This window comes from Elephantulus edwardii, unplaced genomic scaffold, assembly GCF_000299155.1.
Source record: "Elephantulus edwardii isolate Elephantulus edwardi_28Jun2011 unplaced genomic scaffold, EleEdw1.0 scaffold00210, whole genome shotgun sequence".
NCBI lineage: Eukaryota > Metazoa > Chordata > Mammalia > Macroscelidea > Macroscelididae > Elephantulus > Elephantulus edwardii.
This window is the reverse complement of record NW_006399960.1, coordinates 1,668,249-1,680,978: the sequence shown is the minus strand read 5'-3', so window position 1 is coordinate 1,680,978 and position 12,730 is coordinate 1,668,249. Positions and strand designations below refer to the sequence as shown.

General features: G+C 40.9%; 1 pseudogene; it reads left to right on the top strand.

The window, feature by feature from the left end:
* The first annotated feature begins 2,726 nt into the window (after window positions 1-2,726).
* On the top strand, window positions 2,727-3,097 carry LOC102857743 (annotated as a pseudogene).
* The last annotated feature ends 9,633 nt before the right edge of the window (window positions 3,098-12,730 follow it).

Sequence of the window (12,730 nt, the reverse complement as noted above, 5' to 3'; positions counted from 1 at the left end):
ACTCAAAGACATTGATAATTCTTCGATCATCCTTAGTCAGTGTTCAGCTCTCTGATGCATAGCAAATAATTGTGAAGACCATGGCTTGGAATAGGAACACTTTAGTATCGACATCATTGCTCTTTAGTACTCTGAAGAAGTCCCTGACAGCAGTTTGTCCCAATGCAATTCATCTTTTGATTTCCAGGCTGCTAGTACCAAGAGTGTTGATTATGGAGCCAAGCAAACTGAAGCTGTTAACAATCTCATTCTCTTCTCCATCTATCATGATGTTGCCAATTGGCCCAGTGGTGAGAATCTTTGTTTTCCTGATATTGGTCTTCAATTCATATTGAAGGCTGTAGTCCTTGACATTCTGCAGCAAATGTTTCAGGTCCTCCTCAGTTTTAGCAAGCAAGGTTGTGTCATCTGCATAACACAGGTTGTTGATTAGTCTTTCTCTAATTCTGATGCCACATTCCTCCTCATAACTATACTGCTGCATATAATATTTCTTAAAATTGAAATTTCTAATAGTTGATTGTTGTATTTAGACATACAATTTATGTTTTTGCTTGTGTGTGTGTGTGCCATTTGAGTGAAAAGTTACAGAGCAAATTGGTTTTCCATTCAACCATTCACACATGTTTTGTTTTATTACATTAGTTACAATGCTCATAATATAACTGAATTCTACTTTCCAGTGATTCTCATTTCTACCCATTCTTCCATTCTTCTCTCCTACCTCTTTCTGCCATCTGACCTTTGTCCCTGAGAAAATGCTGCCTTTTAGACTTTATATGGTTGGTTATTCTAAAGCATGAGTGCTTCCCTGGTGTTATTGTTGAACTTATAGTCTTGTCTATTTGCCAGGCTCAATGGGTGACTAAGGACCTAAGTCTCGGGGGTTCTACCAATATTGGACTGGTAAGCCTGACTTTTTATGTTTTGGGATTTTGTTCCATGTTTGTCCTCCCACTCTATCCATGACCTACTCCTGTAATGCATTTTAGAGTAGCGAGCAGTAGTTACCAGTTCTGTTGGTCTCAGGGTTGTGGAGGTTGAGGTTCAGCAGATTTATCAGGTTTGGGGGATAATTGTTTCAATACTTCTTTGCTTTTCTTCCTTCGTCTTTGTTTCAATAGAGAGAGGCCAAGAGTTGAAACTTAAGAGTGTTGCTTTCAAGCTTTTAAGACCCCAGTCACTACTCACTGAAGTAAGATGTAGAACACTGTTTTTACAGACAATGCTATGCCAGTTAACCATGGTGTGCCCCAAGACTATGGTCCTGAAGTCCTAGGACTAGCAACTTATTTTCTCAGGATGAGAGTTATGGTTAAGAAGTGACATAAGTTTACCCTCTGTTGGTTCTGTTATACTACATTACAGTATATTGTTATTGTTAAATGCTGTTGAGTCTACTGCAACTCATAGCAACCCTATGTACAACACCCCTATCCTGTGCCAATCTTATTATCTTATTATCTCTGACACACCTAACTCCATTACCCCAGCCACTGAATCAATGCATTTCATCGAGCATCTTCCTCTCTTGTGCTGTCTCTTCACCCTCCCAAGTATGACGTCCCTCTCCAGGGACTGGTCTCTCCTTGCAACATGTCCAAAGTATGTCAGAAGAAGCTTCAGAATCTAATAGGAAGCTCTGGTGGCCCAGTGGTAAGTAACTGTACTGCGATCCCAAAGGCATATGGTTCAAATCCACCAACTGCTCCATAGTAGAAGGATGGGCAATCTCCTCCCAAGTGATTAACTGCCTCTAAAAACCCTCTGGAGGGTCAGCTATGGGGTCGGTTCCAACTCAACAGTATGCAACAACAACACAACAATATGAAATATAGTAGTATATACTGATATAGTATAGCATAAGTATATAATGTTGTTGTTGTTGTTGAGTCAGAACTAACCCATAGCTGACCCTCTAGTGGGTTTTCAGAGGCAGTTAATTGCATGGGAGGAGATTGCCCATCCTTCTCCTGCAGAACAGCTGGTGAATTCAAACTGCATGCTTTTGGGATTACAGTGCAGATTCTTACCCCTATATGCTAAGACTAATATAAACTCTCATCTGTCAAACCTATGCTATGCTATGTTGTACCATAGCAGACTCTTTTGGCTGCCATGACAGTGTAGTAAGATTTTAGATTGCCTCTGAGACACTGTGGTGTGGTCGTATGGGTTTTATTTTGTTATGAAGTACTGAATTGAGCAAAGGGAGTACTCAGATTACTAGTTTGTCAATTTTTACTCTTTCACTTTCTTCATTCTGGTGAGTGTGATAAAGCATAGAGGTGTGAGTACAGATCTCTGTTCATTGTACATGTTGATAATTTGAGGTTAGGATGGGTTGGTGTTGGTTGTAATTTCCCAAAGGCACATGGTTTGAATTTCCTCTTGTATGATTAACTGCCTCTGAAAACCTGCTGGAGGGTCAGCTGCAGGTTGATTTTTACTTGAAGGCACACAACAACAAAGGTAGTGTAGGTTGGTGGTTCAAATCTATGAGGTACTTTGTAGGGAAAAGATGGACAGTCTCTTCTCATAAAGATGTACAGACTCAGAAGTCTTATGGAGGGTTTCTATGAGTCAGTACTGACTCAATGACAGTGAGTTTTGCTTTTTGGTTTTTGAGGTATCACTATTTACTTTGTCTGATATCCAGTGTCTTGAAAGTGATTATAATTTTGCTTTTCTTTTCCTCTCTGTCTGTGTGAATGATAGCCACTATCATGAATGGTATAGTGACTATCTGGACCAGGCAGTTCATGACCAACCAACTTCTGTAGTGGAAACAAATGGTTATCTGGGAAGGCAACAATTCATAACACAGAAATTTGAGGGAAAACTAGCAAAAATGTACACGACCACACCAGATGTCATCTTTGTGTTTGGATTGAGAATCCACTTTGGAGGTGGTAAGAAGATGAGCTTTGGCATGATTTATGACTCTTTAGATTATGTGAAAACAAACTCAAACACAGACTTGCACAACATGGCCTGTAAGAGAAGAAAAGACATCAAAGAAACAGAACAAGGAACACAAGAACAGTATGAAGAAAGTGAGACTGTAAAGTTCAACACTGGAGCTGGTAAAAAGTGAGCTCTCCAGAGATTGGATAACAGAAGGAATAAATATTCTCCAGTGACTTGATCTGTGATGACTGTGTGACTTCTTCTACTGTGTGGCTTTTTCACCAGAGGACTGACTAACAAACTATAAATTCCTGAAAAAGAAAAAGATAATAGAAAAAAATTATTTTCATCTATTTAGTTGTTTCAAACAAAATACATGCAAGAATGGGAATCACAGAACACTTAATCCCAGAACATGACAAAACCTATATCTAGACCACAGAGCTTTTATTCAAATGGTATTGCATGGTTCAAAATCAGGAAAAGTGTACATCAGGGTCGTATCTTTTCTCCATACCTATTCAAACTGTATGCTGAACATATCATTTAAAAGGGTGAATGCTATGAAGAAGACTGTGCCAGTAGGATAGGAGGAAGACTTATCAACAACCTGCATTATACAGATGACACAACATTGCTCGTTGAAAGTAAGGAGGACATGAAAAGCTTGGTGCATAAGATCAAGAACTACAACCTCAATATAGATTACATTAAAACATCAAGAAGACAAAATTCCCCACCATCACTGGATCAATAAGTAACATAATGAAAGATGGAGAAAAGATTGAAATTGTCAAAAATTTCATCTTATTTGGATGCACAATCAACACCCTTGGTACCAGCAGTCAGAAGATCAGGAGATATATTGCATTGGGAATGTCTGCTGTCAGGGACCTCTCCAAATAACTGAGGAGCAATGATATTAGTTTGAAGACTAAGATGCATCTGATTCAGGCTATGGTCTTTTCAAATTACTTTTTAGGCATCTGGGAGCCAGACAATGAGTAAGAATGACAGAAGAAGAATCAATGTCTTTGATTTGGGGTGTTGGAGAAGACTACTGAATTATCCCATGGACCGCCAAAAGAACATACAGATATGTCTTGGGGAAAGCACAGCCAGAGTTTTCCTTAGAGGCAAGGATGGCCAGCCTTCATCTCACATACTTTAGGCATTTTGCTAGAAGAAGCTATTACAAGGGATATCAGGCTAGGAAAGATGGTGAGTCAATGAAGGAAAGGGAGACTTTCAATGAGATGCATGGGAAAAGTACCAATGGGCTCAAGTGTATCAGAGATGATGAGGATGGCACCAGATAGGAGAGGGTTCAGATGTGTTGTAATAAGGCCACTTAACAACACCTAACAACAACAGTTGTTTTAGGCAGGTGAGTAAATCTAGACCTTGTTAGTCCAAAGTTGTGGTCTCTTATCTATATTTATTTTAAAACTGGAATGATTTCTTTCCTGTTACTTCTTCCTTGGTAGGGGATCCTTTTTCAATATTACTTGGTTCTGTTTTATTTATTGCTGTTATATTATTAGTAATCTTATTAATTTTTACATGTATATTGTAATTTGCATTTTAATGTATGCTTTCAATATCGCATGAAATCCTCTCAGGCTGTGACTCACACACAAGGTGAAAGTATTTAAATCCAACATATTATTTTTACGTTAGAAATGTGATCTTCCACAAACTCTGCTCACAATGGTGTATGTGTGTGTGCCTCACACTCATGGTGGGAGTCAAGAAATTAAAGGTTATGTCTCCCTCCGCTGGTTGGATGGTCCTCAATTCTGGGGATCTGGCTTGGTCCCCAGTTGATTCAGATTTCAGAGACCATTCAAAGGATTAGGGAGAGCTCTGGTGGCAGAGTACATATGCAATATGCAATATGCAATATGCAATATGTCCCTAACCTAAAGGAGGCGCCTCTCTGGTGGTTTGAATTCACCAGCCACTCCAAATGGGAAATATATGCAATCATCTCCTATGCCGTTTACAGCCTCTGAAAACCTGCTGGCGCTATGAGTCAGTTCTGATTCAACATCTATGAGTTGAGTTTTGCAAAGGTTTAGGATAGTCATTGACTGACTAATTACTGGTGGGTTTGAAAGTTCTAATCCCATCCCTAGGGATCTCTGGTGGCATAGTCCATAGGAAGTAGTGCTGTTAATCCAAAAGCTGTGTCTCTCTAGTGGTTCAAGTCTGCCAGTGACTTTGGAAGAGAAATATGGACAATATCGTTCTGTGTGACTGACAGCATTGGAAACCCAACGGGGGGTCAGTTATGAGTTGGTTTCAAGTAGATTGCTATGAGTTTGAATCTGAGTATCCCATCCTAATAATTTTATAGATAAGGAATGCTGTCCATATGTAAAATTTAACATTGTTGATTCAATCACTGTTCCAATTCTCATGGTGTCACCCTGGATGGTGCCATTTTAAGTCTCCATTTGTTCTCTCCCAAGGATAATCCTTTCCTCAATTCCAAGGCTAATGGATATTATGGTGGCTGGTAGCAGATACCCTAGAGGAGTGTTGAACAGGGCCCTAGTTTTCCTGAGTGAGGCTGGTGATAGTAGGGGATCCTTAGAGCAAGCCAAGAGGAAAAGCTAAATGGTTTTTTTCAGGAGAAGAAAAAGGAAAATTCTATTTTTCTTAATCGGAATTAATTATTTATGGTGAAATACTAAATTGTGCAAGAAGCATGAAACTATCAAAACATTTGGCTCCTCTTTTTAAGAAGAGTACCAGGGGAGCTCTTGTGGCCTAGTGGCAAGAAGCTGCACTGCAATCCCAGAGATACGCGGTTTGAATCCACCAGATTCTCTGCCAGAGAAGGAGGGGCCATCTCCTCCTGTATCAGTCAGATCCGATTTGACGGTACACACACACACAAACAAAAAAATAAAAGAATAAATAAATAAATAAAAAGAAGAGTACCTTGTCAAGGTAGGTGGTGGTGGTTGTGTGCCTTCAAGTCAGAAGTAACTCACAGCTGACACTCCAGCAGGTTTTCAGAGGCAGTTGATCTCATGGGAGAAGATTGTCCATCCTTTTCCCATTAGCCACTGGTGGATTTGAATTGTGTACTTGTGGGATTGTAGTACAGATAAAACAGCCAGGACTGGGTTTCCCTGCCTTTATACACAGACACTGGGCAAGAGAGAGTAGTGAATAAATGTCCCTGCTGTCGTCAATAACTTTAACAATATTTTCACCTTGTTATGAAAAAGCTGCAAGCTGTTTGTGCAAAGAGCAACAGATGTGACTGATTGATGCTCACTTTCTTACTGGTTTAAATTAATTTTAATATTTTGTTGTTTTGAACTTTCAATAGTATCTTCTCAAAATCTCATGGGATTCTCTGAGAAATGGCACATTTGTTGCTTGTCACTCCATGGAAAGTTATTAATGACCCTTCCTTCGCCATGAAACTCTTTTGGGTTTCACCTCCACAACGCTGCCAATTTGAAATACGGAGTTGGAATTGATTCATAGCTGGCCCTCGATTGGGTTTTCGAGGCTGTAAATTGCATGGGAGATGATTGTCCATCTTTCTCCTGAGCTGGTTTGAAAGGCAGGGATGAACTGCAAGTGAGTTTGACAAAGATGTGCAGGGTCACCCTGGGGTTTTCCTGGTGCAATTATGACATTTTTTTCTAAAACCTCATTTTTAGGACACTGGAGGGCCCTACTGACATTATTGCTATTGAGTACCATAAAGTCAGACTCATAGCTGACTCTTCTTAAGAGAGGCAATTTCCTTCTAGAGACTTGTTGTTGTTATGTGCCATCGAGTCGCTTGCGACTCTACAACAAATGCCTCAGGTTCTCAGTTTTGGCAAGCAAGGTTGTGTCATCTACATAATGCAGGTTGTTGATGAGTCTTCCTCCAATCCTGGCACCACATTCCTTCTCATGGAACCCAACCTCCTGGATGATCGGTTCTACATATAGATTGAAAAACTATGGAGATAGGATGCATCTCTGGCATACACTTTTCCTGATCTTGAACCATGCCGTGTTTCCTTGCTCTATTCTGCTTCCTGGTCCAAGTATAGGTTTTGCATGACTTAATGCCTCTAAAAACCCACTAGGTTTTTTTACTTTGTGCCTCTAAAAACACAGTAGGTTTTTAGAGACATAAAATGGCAAGGGAGGAAATTACTCATCTTTCTCCTGCTGAGCAATTTGTGAATTCAAACTGTATAACTTTGTGTTGGCTGCACAATTCCTTACAACTAAGCCACCAGCTCTGGTGCTGGAGAGAATATTGAACACCCCATGGACAAACAGATATGTCTTGGAGAAGGTTCAGCCAGGGTACTCCTTAGAGGCAAGGATGATAAAGCTTCATCTCACATACTTTAGCCATGGTGTTAGGAGAGGCTATTCCTTGGAAAGGGACATCCTGTTTGGAAAGATGGAGGGTCAGTGAAAGAAAGGAAGACCTTCAGTCAGATACAGTGACATGGTGTCTGCAGAAATGGGCTCAAGTGTGTCAGAGATGATGAAGATGGTACAGGATAGGACAGGGTTTGGATTTATTATGCATACGGTCACTATGAATTGTACTCGACGCAACAGCACCCAACAGCAGCAACACCACTTTCAAATAGCTATATGGATATTATGATTTTGTTACTGCTGTGTGCCCTCAAATTGAAATTTATTTCATAGCTGATCCTCCAGCAGGTTTTCAGCTACAGGAAATCGCATGGGGGAAGATTGCATATCTTTCTCCCACAGATCAGCTGGTGGGTTCAAACCATTCCATTTGCTTCCAAGTGTTTAATCATTGTGGCACCAGGGCTCCTTTGCCCAATTATTTACATTGTTATGTGCCGTCAAGTTGAAACTGACTTCTAGCTGACTTTCCATCAGGATTTCAGATGCAGTAAATAACACAAGTAGATTGCTCAGAAGCCATTTTAACCTTCCCCACCTGCAGTCACTTGGCGTCCCTCTCAGACCATAAAATGAAGGCCTGTTCATTTCTTGGGGTGAGTAGATTGTTTATCTTTCTCCTGTGGAGCGGCTGTTGGATTTGGACCACATGCCTTTGGGATGGCAGCACAACTCCTTACCACAAAGCCAACAGTGCTCATTAACCATTAGGATCCAGATTTTAACTGGTACAAAAACAATGACACCTCCCCTTCCTATTTTTTTTTCCTATGAGAGCATGCTTTCCTTCTAATAGTGAAGGTACAAAGAAACTAGAGTCAAGAAGATAAACATGAATCCTGTCTAACAAGAATATTAAAATGCACAGGTTTGTTTGGAAGGCATCAGATGAGAATAAAAATTTGTGGGAAGATTGACATTCTTCATTTAAACCAAATTCGTGGAGTAAGTATTCTTCTAGGGCAAACAGCCAGACTTTGGATTTCCTGCTTCTGCTTCTCTCTTGTAAGAAGGCCCGGCATTCACCTCTGTGGAGAAGTGCTGAGGATTCCTTTGAAATTAAATGCTATTGTTTTGAGGAAGCTGGGTGGGTGCAGAATCACTTGCAATGATTTATATCCAAGTGGACTAGCTCTCTGCACTTAACCAGTGATCACCCTGTGTGTACTGCTAGACAGGCATTTCCATGATTGATTTATACAAGGTGGGACTCCTGTCCTAAGTAGGAATCCAAATTTTGCTATGCAAGCACATCTGGTATTTCTCAGGAGTCATCAGCATGGCAGTTAGATGCTCACAGCTCTTGGAAACGTCAGTACCTTCATCTATTAAGAAAAAGATTAATGCCTACCTCTCAAGGTTCAGCTTAGATTTCTTGGTCGTAATTAAGGAGCTCTGGGGGCTTTGTAGTAAGGAGTTGTTCTGCCAATCCAAAGGCATGTGGTTCAAATCCACCAGCTGCTCCACAGGAGAAAGATGGGGGCCAAGTGACTGCGGGTGGAAAAGGTCAAAATGGCTCCTGGGCAATATACTCTTGTGTTATTGATTGTATCTGAAAACCTGCTGGAAAGTCAGCTAGGAGTCGGTTTCGACTTGACGGCACATAACAATATAATTAATAGGACAAAGGAGCCCTGGTGGCACAATGATTAAACACTTGGAAGCAAACACTAGCAGCTCTCTGAGAGGAAAGACCTGGCAATCTATTCCCGTGAAGATTTCTGCATTAGACGCCCTTTGGGGCAGTTCTGCTCTATCATGCGTGGATGCCGTGAGTGGGAATTGACACGATGCCCCACAGTAGCAATCTGGGCTAGTATGTATGTCCCAGTGCTCACCTCAGTGACACATATACTAAAATTGGAACGATACAGAGAAGATTAGCATGGCCCCTGCGCCAGGATGACATGCAAATTTGTGAAGCGTTCCATAATTCCAGGAGGGACCAGTCCTTGGAGAAGGATGGCGCAGGAGAGGAAGACCCCAGATGAGATGGATTGACACAGTGACTGCGTTAATGAGGATAGGCGTTTTTGAGACAGTGAGACTGGCTCAGGATAGGACAGGGTTCAGAGCTATATTACATAGGGTAGTTATGAGTCACAAGCAACTTGACAACATATAACAACAACAACAACAACAACAACATGTATGTCCCATACCAAGAACACCAGAACAGTGTTGCTTCTTGAGCAAGACAGAACTTGAAAACACCTTATCCTAATTCTGCTCCACTTAAGTTGTGGTTAAAGTGTCTTTGGGACCACAAAGAATTGAACATATTAACATTTAAAAACAGACTCTCACCTTACCCATTTTCCTGATTCAGGTTGTTTTTGTTTTAAAAGAAGATAAAAAATGGAAATGCCTATGTAGATTCATGCCAGAGAGGCACATTTCTGAAAGACAGAGAGGTATGGGAGAAGAGGTGTTTCCCAGCCTCCTGTGGTGGTCTCTTTCAAATGTTCAGTCACCTCCCCACTCCCTCAACCAAACCCCTGCTGTATGCTTTATGACTTAATGAATGCATTAGGCCATTCTATTTATTGCCTTCAGCCGTTTGAGCTGTCTATGTGGCTTCCTCCCTGAGAAAAGTTTCACAGATAAATTATTGCACACAATTGCATAAAATAAATGTAAAGGGAATAGGGTGTGTAGCAGGCAGGTTAGTTGTTCTGAGTGTTCTACGGAGTTAATCCCTCGTGAAGAGGGCCCCTAGTCATGCTTGAGAGTGACATACTCAAAGAGATACTCACCTAGCCCAGCCTGGGGCCGTCCAGTCTTCTAATGTTGGTCAGATGGTCACCTATCTTCTTCAGCTGCGTATAAATGTGACCTTGCTGCTGTCTACACTAGCTGATAAATGATACTATCTGCTGGAAAGGAATCCTCAATGCCCTTGCTACATCTTCAACGCACTTACAAGAATGGTCATTCTCTATGCATTAAACACTAACTTTCTTGTACAAAGAGGAAGATGGGTTGGGATCTGAGAGCTGTCATCCCTCTCCAGTGGGTTCTAACTGATTGACATACTCTATAGTGCTAGGCTGTTAACCAGTTCAAATCCACCAGCACCTCTACAAGACAAAGATGAGCAATCTCTTCACGGGAAGATTTATAGTCTCAGAAACCCAGGAGTTGGAATGGATTTAATGGCAATGTGTAGTGGATGATGGTTCCCAGGATGAAGAACACCCATAAATCCAACGAGCTATGTTTATAACAGGAAGATCTAGTGACCTGGTGGTAAAGAATCATGCTGTCAACCCAAAAGGTATGTGGTTTGCATCTACCAACTGCTCAGAGGGAGAAAAGATTCACAATCCACTCCCTTGTGATTTATTGCCTCTGAAAACATGCCTGGTCAGTTATGAGTCAGTCCTGACTTGATGGTACATAATAATAATATTTATAGCAGGCCCATTCCTTATCACTCTCAAGATACACACCATGAAGAATATTATGCTCTTCTTCTTGTTATGTTCCATTGAGCTGACTAGGACCCTATGAACAGCAGATCTGAACCGTGTTCTCTATCCTGTGCTGTTCTCATCGACTTTTGACATACATTGTTAATGTGTTATTCCATCTTGCTGAGGGTCCTCTCTTTTGCTGACCTTCCACCTTTCCAAGCATGATGTCTCTTTCAAAGGAATAACCTCTCCTAACAATATTCACCAGGGAGCTCTGGTGGCCTAGTTGTAAGAAGCTGCACTGCAATTCTGAAGGCATAAGGTTTGAATCCATCAGCTGCTCTGCAGAAGAAAGATGGGCAATCTTCTCTCATATGGTTAATTGCCTCTAAAAACCAGCTAGGGAGTCAGCTACGGATATGTTCCAACTCAATGGTAAACAACAACAACATGCAGACAGTATGTGAGGTGAAGCTTCATCATAATTGCCTCTAAGATGCACCCTGGTTATACTTTCTTCAAGACATATCTATTTGTTCTTTTGGCCATCCATGGAATAGTCAATACTCTTCTCTAAAACCACAACTCAAAGGCATTGATTCTTCTTCTGTTATCTTTATTCATTGTTCGACTTTCAGATGTATAACAAGGAATTGAAAAGACCATGGCTTGAGTCAGGTGCACCTTAGTCTGTAAACTGGCATCATTGCTCTTCAGCACTTTGGACAGGCCCTTGGTAACAGATTTTGGAGTGAATTATTTTTTTAAAGGGGTATATCTCTACTAGAGATTAATTTGTGAAAGTGTTCAGCTTTGTGTAGACAACCATAAAAGGCTGGTATCCACAAACTAAGACCCACCTGTGGCCACAAGCCTCCAATACATATGTGACTTTGGCTTACTTTTAAACAAACACAGATGAAATGTGAGAATCAGACTCTTAGGTTCATGAATGAATTCTAACAAAGTTCATCTGTTTGAAGTAACACCAGTAATGCTACCTGGTTTTCCTTTTCTTTTCTTTTTTTTTTTTTTAAAAGCTCTTTTCACTAACCCAACTTATTCATTCATATGTTAATTATCTGTCTGCTCCCAAGAAAATATTAGTTCTACCAGGACAAGAATATGCTCTGCCTTCTCACCACAACAGTATCTGTGGAATAAGTACATGAAAAGAAACCAAAATGAAACTCACTACTCTTGGGTCAAGGCTGTAAATATATACAGGAGGAGACTGCCTCAACATTCTCCTGAGGAGCAACTGGTGGATTCAAAGTTCCAACCTGTCAGATCTAGACTTGCTTGAGTTTGGTGTCCAAGTTAGCCTCACCATTATCTCTTTGGGTATCTATCCAGCTCTTTGGTTGTTGCAGCTAAGCTATGCAGAGCTGAACTTCAAGAAGGCTGTTTTTGTAGTACTGTCAAGCTGGAACCAACTCATAGCTGACCCTTCAGAGGGCTTTCAGATTCTGCAAATCGCATGGAAGGAGACTGGCTATCCTTCTCTTGCAGAGCAGCCGGTGGATTTGGACTGTGTTCTTTTCGGTTGGCAGTGAAACTCCTTACTACTAGGTCACCAAAGCTTCCTTAAAGGGAGTAGTCACGGGTAATAATAATATTATCCATGCAATAGAGAGAAACAAAACTACTCAGCAGAAGGTTGTTGTTAGATGTCATCGAGTCAATTGCAACTCACAGTGACCCTATGAAAAAAAGATCAAAACCTTGTACTTTACTGAGCCATCCTCACAATCTCAGCCTTGCTCAAGCCCAGTGCTGTAGTCCGCATGTCAGAGAAAAAGAAAATAAGTTTGAGTTCTCATAAGCCCAGTGTTTAAAAAGAAAACAGCTCCCATCAACAAACGAATGGATAGAGAAGCTGTGGTGTATTTACACAATGGAATACTACGCTGCATTGAAAAACAAGGAACTCATGCAATATTATTCAAAATGGGTGACCTGGAGGACATTATGCTGAGTGAAGTATC